The sequence below is a fragment of the Oncorhynchus mykiss genome, chromosome 1 (genome assembly GCF_057628025.1).
Source record: "Oncorhynchus mykiss isolate SJ-2025 chromosome 1, ASM5762802v1, whole genome shotgun sequence".
Lineage (NCBI taxonomy): Eukaryota > Metazoa > Chordata > Actinopteri > Salmoniformes > Salmonidae > Oncorhynchus > Oncorhynchus mykiss.
In genome coordinates this window covers 85505552-85517965 of record NC_143022.1, presented here as the reverse complement: position 1 = coordinate 85517965, position 12414 = coordinate 85505552, and the positions used below count along the sequence as shown (strand labels likewise).

The 12414-nt window shown below is 41.8% G+C and overlaps 1 pseudogene across 1 annotated transcript; it reads left to right on the top strand.

Moving 5' to 3' along the window:
* Positions 1-1872: 1872 nt before the first annotated feature.
* LOC110532782 (catechol O-methyltransferase domain-containing protein 1-like) lies at positions 1873-12193 on the top strand (annotated as a pseudogene). Its single transcript, XR_016483341.1, has 8 exons — positions 1873-2003; positions 4276-4397; positions 8147-8252; positions 8399-8450; positions 8787-8793; positions 11213-11267; positions 11348-11481; positions 11897-12193. The product of XR_016483341.1 is annotated as a catechol O-methyltransferase domain-containing protein 1-like (transcript).
* The last annotated feature ends 221 nt before the right edge of the window (positions 12194-12414 follow it).

The following is a 12414-nucleotide window of genomic DNA, read 5'->3' as shown; positions in this document are numbered from 1 at the left end:
CCGAATGTATGTAAACTTCTGACCCACTGAGAATGTGATGAAAGAAATAAAAGCTGATATAAATCATTCTCTCTACTATTATTCTGATATTTCACATTCTTAACACAAAGTGGTGATCCTAACTGACCTAAGAAAGGGAATTTTTACTAGGATTAAATGTCAAGAGTTGTGAAACTAAGTTTAAATGTATTTGGCTACGGTGTATGTAACCTTCCGACTTCAACTGTATATTTCAATGTGTGTGTGTGTGTGTGTGTGTGTGTGTGTGTGTGTGTGTGTGTGTGTGTATCACAGTATGACCGTGTGTGTTGTATCGCTGTGAAGCGCTGACAGCCAAGGGGGCCGTGAAGACTCCTCATGCTACTAGACAGACAGAGAGGATGCAAGCTGACATAGAGGTTAGTGCGGTGGTTCCCAAGCTTGTGGCGTCCCCTGAAATTGAAATGTGGTTTCCTGATAAAATCGTTGTTTGTCTTATCTCGAACACCCATTGGAGTTTACAGTTTACCCACCTTTTCTCTACCACTACTTCACCGGTGAGGAGGAAGACGAGCGAGGAAGCCTGCTGCACATGGCAACACGTATCTCCACGTTCCCTAAACACAAAGGGCAGCTGAGGGAACCCAGTTCTGTCTGTGGAATGTGCCAGGGAACAGTCGGTTCTTGGCACAAGTAGCAGGAGCAATTAACGTCACATAAGCAGAGGGCCAGCGCAACGGGGGTGGGGGGGCAGAAAGGAGGATGTGGGAAACAACAAGGCATCGATGGGAAGACCTGAGCTGAGCAGTGCTGCACGCTCAATCCAAGGCATCCCTTCCCTTTCCTATACCAGTCAACACTCAGAGATCTCGGACGAGAATCTCTCCTCCAAAGACAGTTCAGGTCATGGCTCAATTAATTTATGTGTAGTTGTTGGCAAATAGGTTTTGTTTGTATCCATGCATCCATAATTAGGGAATTGACAGAGGAAGACAGAAGAAGACAGAGGAAGCTTGGTGTCCTTGGAGAGACCTCACATCCCCCCAAACTGTTTTGAAAAGTCCCCCCAACCCTTCCCCTAGAAGTTAAACTAGAGTTGTTGTTTCACGACACAGCAGGTTGTGAGCCAGTTAAAGGGAAACACACAGGCAGGTAGCAGCAAAACAGTGTGAATGACTTGCAAACTAAAACCATACTGTATTGGTCAGGTGTCTTAACCCAGCCAAACAGAAAATAGGAAGTTGTAAATAGCTGTCATGTAATGGTGGCAATCTCTCTCATTCAGTTGGGACTGAGGCCTAAACACAAAATGACATCTACAGGAAATGTGTATTATGTAATATAGATTCAGCTCAACTAAGGCTGATTTTAGGTAGTAAATCATCTGAGAAATGTTGATGTTAGGGTGAACTTACTCTTGAACTAACTCTTTAACATCAGTGTGATTGAAGAGTGTTGCTCATACTCAACCCCAATGTTATGTCACCAGGGTGCAATGCATGGCAGGTCTAGTATTTGTATGTATTATTTGACCCCCTGTACTTGCTTCCTAACTCCCAGTGTCTGCATTACACATCTAGTATTTTTATATATTATTTGACCCCCTGTACTTGCTTCCTAACTCCCAGTGTCTGTGTTACACATCTAGTATTTGTATGTATTATTTGACCCTCTTTACTGCATACAGTGAGCCTCAAACAGTGGTTCCCTATGGCTGACACCTTGGAAACTCCACTCTTACATCATGGGGTGGTGTTTGGAAAACACATTGGGAGGAAAGTGTTCTTATGAAACATCTACATACAGAGTGGTCGATATCTTGTCCCTCACCCTAAAAGATAGTTCAAAACAAACACACATGGAGGCCAGTGGACTTTCCCATCCACTCTGGTTAAATAGTAGACCCACATTCCTTCAATAATGTCTCTTTGGTGTTCACTCTATATAGCTGAATAGACACACTTCCAAAATGGCTCCAGATATCAAGATGTATTTCTGCTTTCAGCTTGTTCTTGCACTAACAGGTAAATGTCACGCTGATGTGATGTGGTCCATACCAAACTGATATTATAATTGATTGCTTAGAAGTACAGTCAACGTTTGTTTTACAGCTGTCACAAATAATCTATGATATGCAACGTGGATATGAGACACAATAATGATTTAACATGTTGGTAGTAGGATAGCTTGTCATGTTGGAATCCTATTTTAAAGTAACTGTCCAAAGAAAATCTCATTTTCAAAGCTCATATTAACGTGCTCAAATAATGTTGTTGACTCATAAAACCCTATTTCATACTTGTTTTTGAAACAAAAAAAACGCTTGTGATTTTCTTGTGATTTCTTGTAACCAGAAGCTTGTTTTTTTTCCATGAGAGAGAAGGAGACCAGGGGAGACTTAGGCTCAGGGGCCTCATTTATAAACATTTACATACAAAATATAACCAAAAATGTGCGTGTACCAGTTTTCACACGAAAGTTAGCATTTCTAAAAACTGAACTTGACTTGAAAATGTGCTCACCTTCCAGCAAACTTTTGACTGCAAATACACACTTTCTATTGGTTGAAGTATTAGATTAGTATATTGTGCAAATTATGGATATACTAGACACACTTGTTCATAACAATAAACAGGTTAATAACAAGGTGCAATCATTTGCTGTTAGTGAGAAGAGAGACTATCTATAATTAGAAATAGGCATCTATTTCCAAGGCTATTATTTATTTAATTTCCATGATCATTGGATAATAAATTCCTCACCGTTTCTGTGATGGTTTCATACTCACCAGGTTGCTAGCACATAGACCTAGAACAAGTACCGTATACTATTTGTCCCATATCTTGTTTAATTACAACCACTTCATAGTAGTAAATAGACAAGCTATTTCACTCTAAACCATCCGATCCAGAGCTCGGATCCAGAGCACAGTTTATTAACGGTGGCACAGATGGTTGTAGGTTACTTCTGTAGTTTTCGTCTGAATACTGTAATTTCACATTTCTCTAGTAGACAATATTGCGTTTATACACATAATACATATTTTCAGAAGCATTGCAGAATAAATTCTTAAACCTTTTTGGCCATGATGGGTTCATATTCCCGAAGTAGCCACAGACTACAAACAATTACCAAGCGCATCTCTCATTTAACTGGGCCAATTAGATACGCTATTCAAGTATTTTGCTCTATGCACAGAAAGGAAGCTGGTTTATAACATACAGTAGAATGTATTTAACAGGTGAATAGACATATGACATTTTGCATTGAAGTGTGTAAGTTATGGCCATCACTGTGAGTAGACAATGTTCTAGAATTCGGGCAGTGCAGCAACGTAGGTTGGAGAAAAAGTAAATGCAAAACATGAAGTCCTATTGAATTCAAACGGTCTGTTTAAAGGTCCACAGCTATTTGCCTTTGTTGTTGTCTTACATAAACGTTTTGTCTGTCAGATAGCTACGGTCTACAGCAAATGTCACTGCAAAGGTTTAACATTCTGCCTTGGCCTAGCTCCAAAGTATACAGGAAATAAGGGCGTTATTGTCACAATAAAAGGTGAACGATGGGCATTTTCAAGCGGGGGTTTAATGCTTGTTGATACGTACACACTTCCAGGACGGGTCTGATTGGTAAACGGGAAACATACATACAACGTGCATATTCCATGCACCAAGTTAAGTGTGCAATTTACGAAATGGTTATAAATGAGGCCACAGGATTGCCACAACTATCTCGCCAGTCACTTTTTCAAATGATGTGTTTAATAAAAGCTGGCTGTTAAGAAACACTTAGCTAGCAATCGCTGTAAACGTAGATAGATGGCTAGCCAACAAGAAAGAGTGGCAAAACAGAATCTCCACACAACGTGGTTTACAAGCTGCAAAGGCAAGTCTGCATGCTGGACATCAGGTGCAGCCAGAGCAGCTTGTCCCCACATGGAACTCTGAGTTGGTAGATCATTTGAATATCCAAGTTCATGCACATCTCATTGGCTGAGCTGGCAAATTCAGCTGTTTTTAACCAGTAAGCCCACACCATTCTGTTTTTTCCTTACATGCCAAACAAGGGCACAGACTCAGAGAATATCCATCTTTTAAACATCTTTAAGTACTTCAATTTCTTTTCCTGATGTTGACAGTAAAGAATTCTTTACAAAGGTTAACTTGCTAAATCCTGAACCCGCTGTAGTCAATGTTTGCCATGGTTGCGAACATGGCTTTGGGGCTGACAATCAAAATGATGTTTAGATGGGTTACCATGCCAAACTAAATTTGTAACTGATGTTTTTTTGGTCAGGCACAGGAATAGGATCTGCCCTGCCAGGTAAGAGCCACAGTGGAGGGAAGAACAACCTAGTGCTGCAGTATGTCGTGAACAACTCACTGAGAGAACATCCTGTCATGACCAAACTCAGACTGGTAAGGCTGGGCTGGGTTAGAGCCAGGGTTAGGGTTGAGGTTGAGGCTAGTGTTAGGGTTGAACTGGGATGAGGACACGGAACTAGGGCTAGGGTTGGAATGGTAAGACTGGGCTGGGTTAGAGCCATAGTTAGGGTTGAGGTTGAGGCTAGTGTTAGGGTTGAACCGGGATGAGGACAATAAACTAGGGCTAGGGTTGGAATGGTAAGACTGGGGAGAACCAGGGTGTTTTTGAGATGAAAAGCAGGAATGTACTGTACATACAAACCAGATAGATACAGAGAGATTCTGGTTTTCTACAGTATCATGACAGTTAAATAGGCTACTATAACCACTAGAGGTCAGCACAGTACTATACAAACACTGTGCTGAAGCTAAATACATTGATTAGATTAAGTCATTAAAAAAAGTGCCTAAATGTTTTAGTCTTTTTTTGTCAATGTTTGAAATCAAACAACATCATTCTGATTTTGTGTTAAACGCTCTATAACAAAGCTTTCTTAGTGTCCAACAAGCTTTCTCAACCCTTAACCTTGTTCTGAACACCTCCAAAACAAAGGTCACGTGGTTTGGTAAGAAAAATGCCCCTCTTCCCACAGGTGTGATTACCAGCTCTGAGGGTTTAGAGCTTGAGGTTGTCACCCCATACAAATACTTGGGGAGTATGGCTAGACTGTACACTGTCCTTCTCTCAGCACAAATCAAATCAAATCAAATTGTATTGGTCACATACACATGGTTAGCAGATGTTAATGCTAGTGTAGCGAAGTGCTTGTGCTTCTAGTTCCGACAATGCAGTAATAACCAACGAGTAATCTAACCTAACAATTCCAAAACTACTACCTTATACACACAAGTGTAAAGGGATAAAGAATATGTACATAAAGATATATGAATGAGTGATGGTACAGAACGGCATAGGCAAGATGCAGTAGATGGTATCGAGTACAGTATATACATATGAGATGAGTAATGTAGGGTATGTAAACAAAGTGGACTACTTTAAAGTGGCTAGTGATACATGTATTACATGAAGATGCAGTAGATGATATAGAGTACAGTATTTACTGCACTCTATATCATCTACTGCATCTTTATGTAATACATATGAGATGAGTAATGTAGAGTATGTAAACATTATATTAAGTAGCATTGTTTAACATGGCTAGTGATATATTTTTCCATCAATTTCCATTATTAAAGTGGCTGGAGTTGAGTCAGTGTGTTGGCAGCAGCCACTCAATGTTAGTGGTGGCTGTTTAACAGTCTGATGGCCTTGAGATAGAAGCTGTTTTTCAGTCTCTCTGCCCCTGCTTTGATGCACCTGTACTGACCTCGCCTTCTGGATGATAGCGGGGTGAACAGGCAGTGGCTTGGGTGGTTGTTGTCCTTGATGATCTTTATGGCCTTCCTGTGACATCGGGTGGTGTAGGTTAGAGGTCGACCGATTATGATTTTTCAACGCAGATACCGATTATTGGAGGACCAAAAAAAACGATGCCGATTAATCGGCCGTTTTTAATTTTTTATTTGTAATAATGACAATTACAACAATACTGAATTAACACTTATTTTAACTTAATATAATACATCAATAAAATCAATTTAGCCTCAAATAAGTAATGAAACATGTTCAATTTGGTTTAAATAATGCAAAAACAAAGTGTTGGAGAAGAAAGTAAAAGTGCAATATTTGCTATGTAAGAAAGCTAACGTTTAAGTTCCTTGCTCAGAACATGAGGACATATGAAAGCTGGTGGTTCCTTTTAACATGAGTCTTCAATATTCCCAGGTAATAAGTTTTAGGTTGTAGTTATTATAGGACTATTTCTCTCTATACCATTTGTATTTCATTAACCTTTGACTATTGGATGTTCTTATTGTCACTGGGCTCGAACCAGCAACACAACGACAACAGCCACCATCGAAGCAGCGTTACCCATGCAGAGCAAGGGGAACAACCACTCCAAGTCTCAGAGCGAGCGAGTGACATTTGAAACGCTATTAGCGCGCTAACTAGCCAGCCATTTCACTTCGGTTACACCAGCCTCATCTCTGGAGTTGATAGGCTTGAAGTCATAAACAGTGCAATGACTGACGCACAACGAAGAGCTGCTGGCAAAACGCACGAAAGTGCTGTTTGAATGAATGTTTGCGCCTGCTTCTGCCTACCACCGCTCAGTCAGATACTTGTATGCTCAGTCAGAGCATAGATAATATCTAGTAATATCATCAACCATGTGGAGTTAACTCGTGATTATGATTGATTGATTGTTTTTTAGAAGATAAGTTTAATGCTAGCTAGCAACTTACCTTGGCTTCTACTGCATTCGTATAACAGGCAGTCAGTCTCCTTGTGGAGAGGCAGGTCATTTTTGCGTTGTTACTGTAGGTTTGCAAGATTGGATCCACCGAGCGGACAAGGTGAAAATCTGTCATTCTGCCCCTGAACGAGGCAGTTAACCCACCGTTCCTAGGCCGTCATTGAAAATAAGAACGTGTTATTAACTGACTTGCCTAGTTAAATCAAGATTAAATAAAGGTGTAAAAAAAATAATAATATTAATAATTCTAAAAAATTGGCAAAATCGGTGTCCAAAAATACCGATTTCCAATTGTTATGAAAACTTGAAATCGGCCCAAATTAATCGGCCATTCCGATTAATCGGTCGACCTCTAGTGTAGGTGTCCTGGAGGGCAGGTAGTTTGCCCCCGGTGATGCATTGTGCAGACCTCACTACCCTCTGGAGAGCCTTACGGTTGTGGGCGCAGCAGTTGCCGTGCCAGGCAGTGATACAGCCCAACAGGATGCTCTCGATTGTGCATCTGACAAATCAAAGCTGCAGGCTAAAGTTAAATCTAGACTTGATTTCCTCTATCGTAATCTCAGCTGCCAAACTAACCCTGATTCAATATGACCATTTTACCCATGCTAGATTATGGAGATGTAATTTATAGATCGGCAGGTAAGGGTGCTCTCGCTAGATGTTCTTTACCATTCGGCCATCAGATTTGCCACCAATGCTCCTTATAGGACACATCACTGCACTCTATACTCCTCTGTAAACTGGTCATCTCAGTATACCTGTCAAGACCCACTGGTTGAGGCTTATTTATAAAACGCTCTTAGGCCTCACTCCCCCCTATCTGAGATTACTACTGCAGCCCTAATCCTCTACATACAACACCCGTTCTGCCAGTCACATTCTGTTAAATGTCCCCAAAGCTCACATATCCCAGGGTCGCTCGTCTTTCATTTAGCTGCAGCTAGCGACTGGAACGAGCTGCAACAAACACTCAACTAGACAGTTTTATCTCAATCTCGTCATTCGAAGACTCAATCATGGACACTTACTGACAGTTGTGGCTCCTTTGCGTGATGTATTGTTGTTTCTACCTTCTTGCCTTTTGCACTGTTGTCTGTGCCTAATAATGTTAGTACCATGTTTTGTGCTGCTACCATGTTGTGTTGCTACCATGTTGTGTTGCTACCATGCTGTGTTGTCATGTTTTGCTACCTTGCTATGTTGTTGTCTTAGGTCTTTCTATATGCAGTGTTGTGTTGTCTCTCTTGTTGTGATGTGTGCTTTGTCCTATATTTACAAAAATAAAAAAATGTAATACAAATCCCAGTCACCGCAGGAGGCCTTTTACCTTTTGGTAGGCCGCCATTAAATTTGTTCTTAACTGACTTACCTAGTTAAATAAAGGGTAAATTAAATTAAAATGTTCCTTCCTTCATGTTGCAGAAAACCCTTGAGGACCCATGGAGCATCATGCTGGTTGCTAGTGAACAAGCACAACTGATGGCAAATCTGGCCAAACTGATCAATGCCAGCAAAACCATTGAAATTGGTATGTAATGATAAAAACTTTTAATGTTACTATATTATTTGTAACATATTTCATTGTGCCAATCTTTTCAACATTCACTAATTCTGAATGAACTGCCCTCATTATAATATCAGAAGAGACTAATATTAATATTTTCCTCTCTCCAGGGATGTACACAGGGTACAACACCCTGTTGGTTGTACCACAAAACCAGCCCCCGTATCTAAGGAGAAGTCCCAAATGAGTCTCTGCCAAAATGTAAGGCTGGATTGTGTGAAGGCAGAAGAAAAGTCAACAAACAGAACCCTGACATGGGATTTGGCACCCTCTAGAACATGTTAAGGAGGGTAAGAATGGCATCATCAACTCCTCTGCTAGTCTGATAGGCAAACTGAAATGGGTCGAGATGCTTCTGGGTGAGACTGAGAATATGATTTTTCACAATTTTCTCAAGGCATTTCATTACAAGGATGTCAAGGCGACAGGGCGGTAGTCATTCAGCACAGAGTGTCACGCCCTGACCATAGAGAGCCTTTTATTCTCTATGTTGGTTAGAAGTCAGGTGTGACTAAGGTGGGTGCTCTAGTTTTTTTATTTCTATGTTGGCCTGGTATGGTTCCCAATCAGGGGCAGCTGTCTACCGTTGTCTCTGATTGGGAATCATTATAGGCAGCCTTTTCCCACTGGGTTTTTGTGGGATCTTGTCTATGTATAGTTGCCTGCGAGCACTAGATTAGCTTCACGTTTCGCTTTATTGTTTTCTGTGTGTTTCACTTCCAAATAAAGAGGATGGAACCATACCACGTCCGATTCATATAACAATGTTCGTGACAGAACATCCCACCACCCCAAGCAGCGTGCTCAGGAGGAGCAGACAGTCTGGACGTGGGAGGATATATTGGACGATAAGGGATCCTGGACGTGGGAGGAAATCCTGGCCGGAAAGGATCGCCTTCCATGGGAGCAGACGGAAGCAGCGAGGGAGGGACAGCGATGACACCGGGGTTCGCGGCCACGACGTAGGCCCAAGAAGTAGCCTCAAAACATTTTTTGGGAGGGGCACACGGGGTGGTTGGCGGAGCCGAGGTGTGAACCAGAGCCAGTCTGGGAGAGGAGAGTGAAGGGAGTGAATCAGAGACAGTCAGTGAGTTGATGGGGAAATTGGAGGAGAGAGTTATTAGAGAGCTGTTGTGTTGGGGCATGAGGCACGACATTTGCCCTAAGGAGCGTGTCCTCAGTTTAATGCCACCTGAGTCAGCTCTCTGTACTCGTCCTGAGGAGCATGCTAGCCGTCTGTTGAAGACTGTACCGCCACGCACCAGGTCTCCGGTACGCTTCCCCAGCCCTGCATGTCCTGTGCAAGCTCTCCATACTCACTTTGAGGAGCGTGTTATCGTTCCGGTACAATGTGTGCCGGTTCTACGCACCGTAGAACTGGAGACCAGTGCGCCTCCACAGCCCAGGAAAGTCCTGTGCCAGCTCGCCGCACTTGCCGTGCTAAGGTTGTCATCTGTCCAGGACACTTTGTGCCAGCTCTACGCTCCAGACCTACAGTGCGCCTCCACAGTCCGGTACATCCTGTGCCAGCGCCACGCACCAAGCCTCCTGTGCGTCTCCCCAGCCCGGTATAAAATTGTGCGTTTTTCCACAATACTGGCATGTGTTGCTGGTCGAGTGAGGATTGGAAAATGTCTGTAAAAACTCCAGCCAATTGTTCAGCACAGTGCTTTAATCTTGGAACTCCCTCTCCCGGATCCGGGAGAATTGTCATCAACTGACACTAATTAGCATAACGCAACTGACAAAAAATATTGCTAGAAAATATTCATATTCATGAAATCACAAGTGAAATATATTGAAACACAGCTTAGCCTTTTGTTAATCACCCTGTCATCTCAGATTTTGAAATGCTGCTTTACAGCCAAAGCAAGACAAGCATTTGTGTAAATTTATCGATAGCCTAGCATAGCATTATGCCTAGCTAGCATCAAGCAACCTGGTCACGAAAATCAGAAAAGCATTCAAATTAAATCGTTTACATTTGATGAGCTTCAGATGTTTTCACTCACGAGACTCCCAGTTAGATAGCAAATCTTCCTTTTTTCCAAAAATATTATTTTTTGTAGCCGAAATAACTCTGTTAGTTCTTCACGTTTGGCTGAGAATTCCACCGGAAATTGCGGTCACAAAAACACCAAAAAAATATTCCGAATTAGCTCCATAATATCGACAGAAACATGGCCTAAGCTGTCAATTATATGTATATTCTAGCATCTTGTCCTGACAAAATAGCCCGTTTACTTTGGGAACGTTATTTTTCCAAAAATGAAAATAGTGCCCCTAGTTTCAAGAGGTTTTAACACATGTCCACTTATTTTGACTGGGCCTGGGCTTTTGTTTGCGTTACATCCCCCACTTGCTCCATCATTCCTCTAGACAGGAATTAGATCTGTTTGTCCAGTATTCAACCCCAATACAACATCTAAACCCATTCAACCCGTTGGAATTCAGAAACATTGATTGTTTCCCCAAAAGCTTCAATACAGAATATTCAAATCAAATCAAATGTATTTATATAGCCCTTCGTACATCAGCTGATATCTCAAAGTGCTGTACAGAAACCCAGCCTAAAACCCCAAACAGCAAGCAATGCAGGTGTAGAAGCATTCAGTATCTAAAATATGTCAGTCAGACTTCACAAAGTGCTGTGGGTGGAGTAGTGAGGCCGTCTGCTCAGAAGAATGTGTCAACTATAATGAACTTAATGCCCCCCTCCAAACCCCAACAGTAGAAATACTACTGTACACAACACAGGTCAACCATTGTGACAGAAAATGGTTGGTATCGTCTGCTTCAAACCATCTAAACTCGGAATCAAATCAAAATGTAATTTAAAGCACATTGAAACATCTAAATGGACTTTACAGTAAAGATGCCTAGACAATGAAAGACATGTAACTAACTACCTTTTTCTTTTCTAGGCCGGAGTCGAGGATAAAATTACTGTCCATCTTCAAATGTGTATAAAAACACTGGGTAGGTGACTGATTTTAAAGAACCCGATTCCGTTGTGAAACGGTTCAAACCTTTTCAACGTGATCTTTTGTTTGTCCTAGATGAGTTGATAGCTGCTGGGGAAGTTGGAACCTATGACTTTGTTTTCATCGATGCGGATAAAAGGAACTATGACAGATATTACGAGAAGTCTCTTGAGCTTGTGAGACAAGGGGGCATCATTGCCATCGATAATGTGAGTAGCCTATGCCCAAACTTTTAATCCTACAAGCGAGTCGTGATTTTGAATATGATTTGAATAATGCCAGCATGCAATCGATTTGATCTAATAAGCTGAGGTAAAGATGCATGAAAAGATAGGCCTACATATAAATAACAGAGAAAGATGGCAACCTATCACTTCTGTCCTCAGTCTGAGCCTCTCCCCTCACATGTCTCCCCCTTCACCTCACTGCTCTAATATGTCTATCTAATTACCCTTCCTTGACCTGTCTATCTAATTACCCTCTCTTGACCTGTCTATCTAATTACCCTTCCTTGACCTGTCTATCACCTGTCTATCTAATTACACTTCCTTGACCTGTCTTTCTGACCTTCTGACCACAGGACACCTCACCTGTATCTCTGATCCCCCCACCTTCTTCCCCCAGGTACTCTGAAGTGGTAAAGTGGTGGACCCTGCTCCTGATGACCTGACCTCCCAGGCTCTGGACAAGCTCAACAAGAAACTCCACACAGACCAGAGGATTGATCTGAGCATGCTCACTGTGGGCAACGGACTCGCCCTGGCCATCAAACGCTAACGATAACCCATGCTAACTCATACTAACCCGTGATGACTCATGCTTAACCCATGCTTACTCCAAACCCACTGTAATTTCTTGGGGATTTATTTGAAATGTGGTAAACATGAAGGGCTGGAATTAAATACATGTTATTTTCAACAAGCACGTGTACATGTATGAGTGAGATCCACTTTTTACTTGATATTCGAAAGCATGTCAGCCTCTGTCTCAGTAAGAGCAAAATCACTACGTTTTACTACCAGAGATTTTTTTTCCCAGGGTGTGACTAAAATCATTAAACCCTCCAGCTGGGAGAAGAGGGATCTGATGACAGGTCTCCAGGTTACATGCTAGTACTGGAATTGAGCAAAACCACAAGTCCA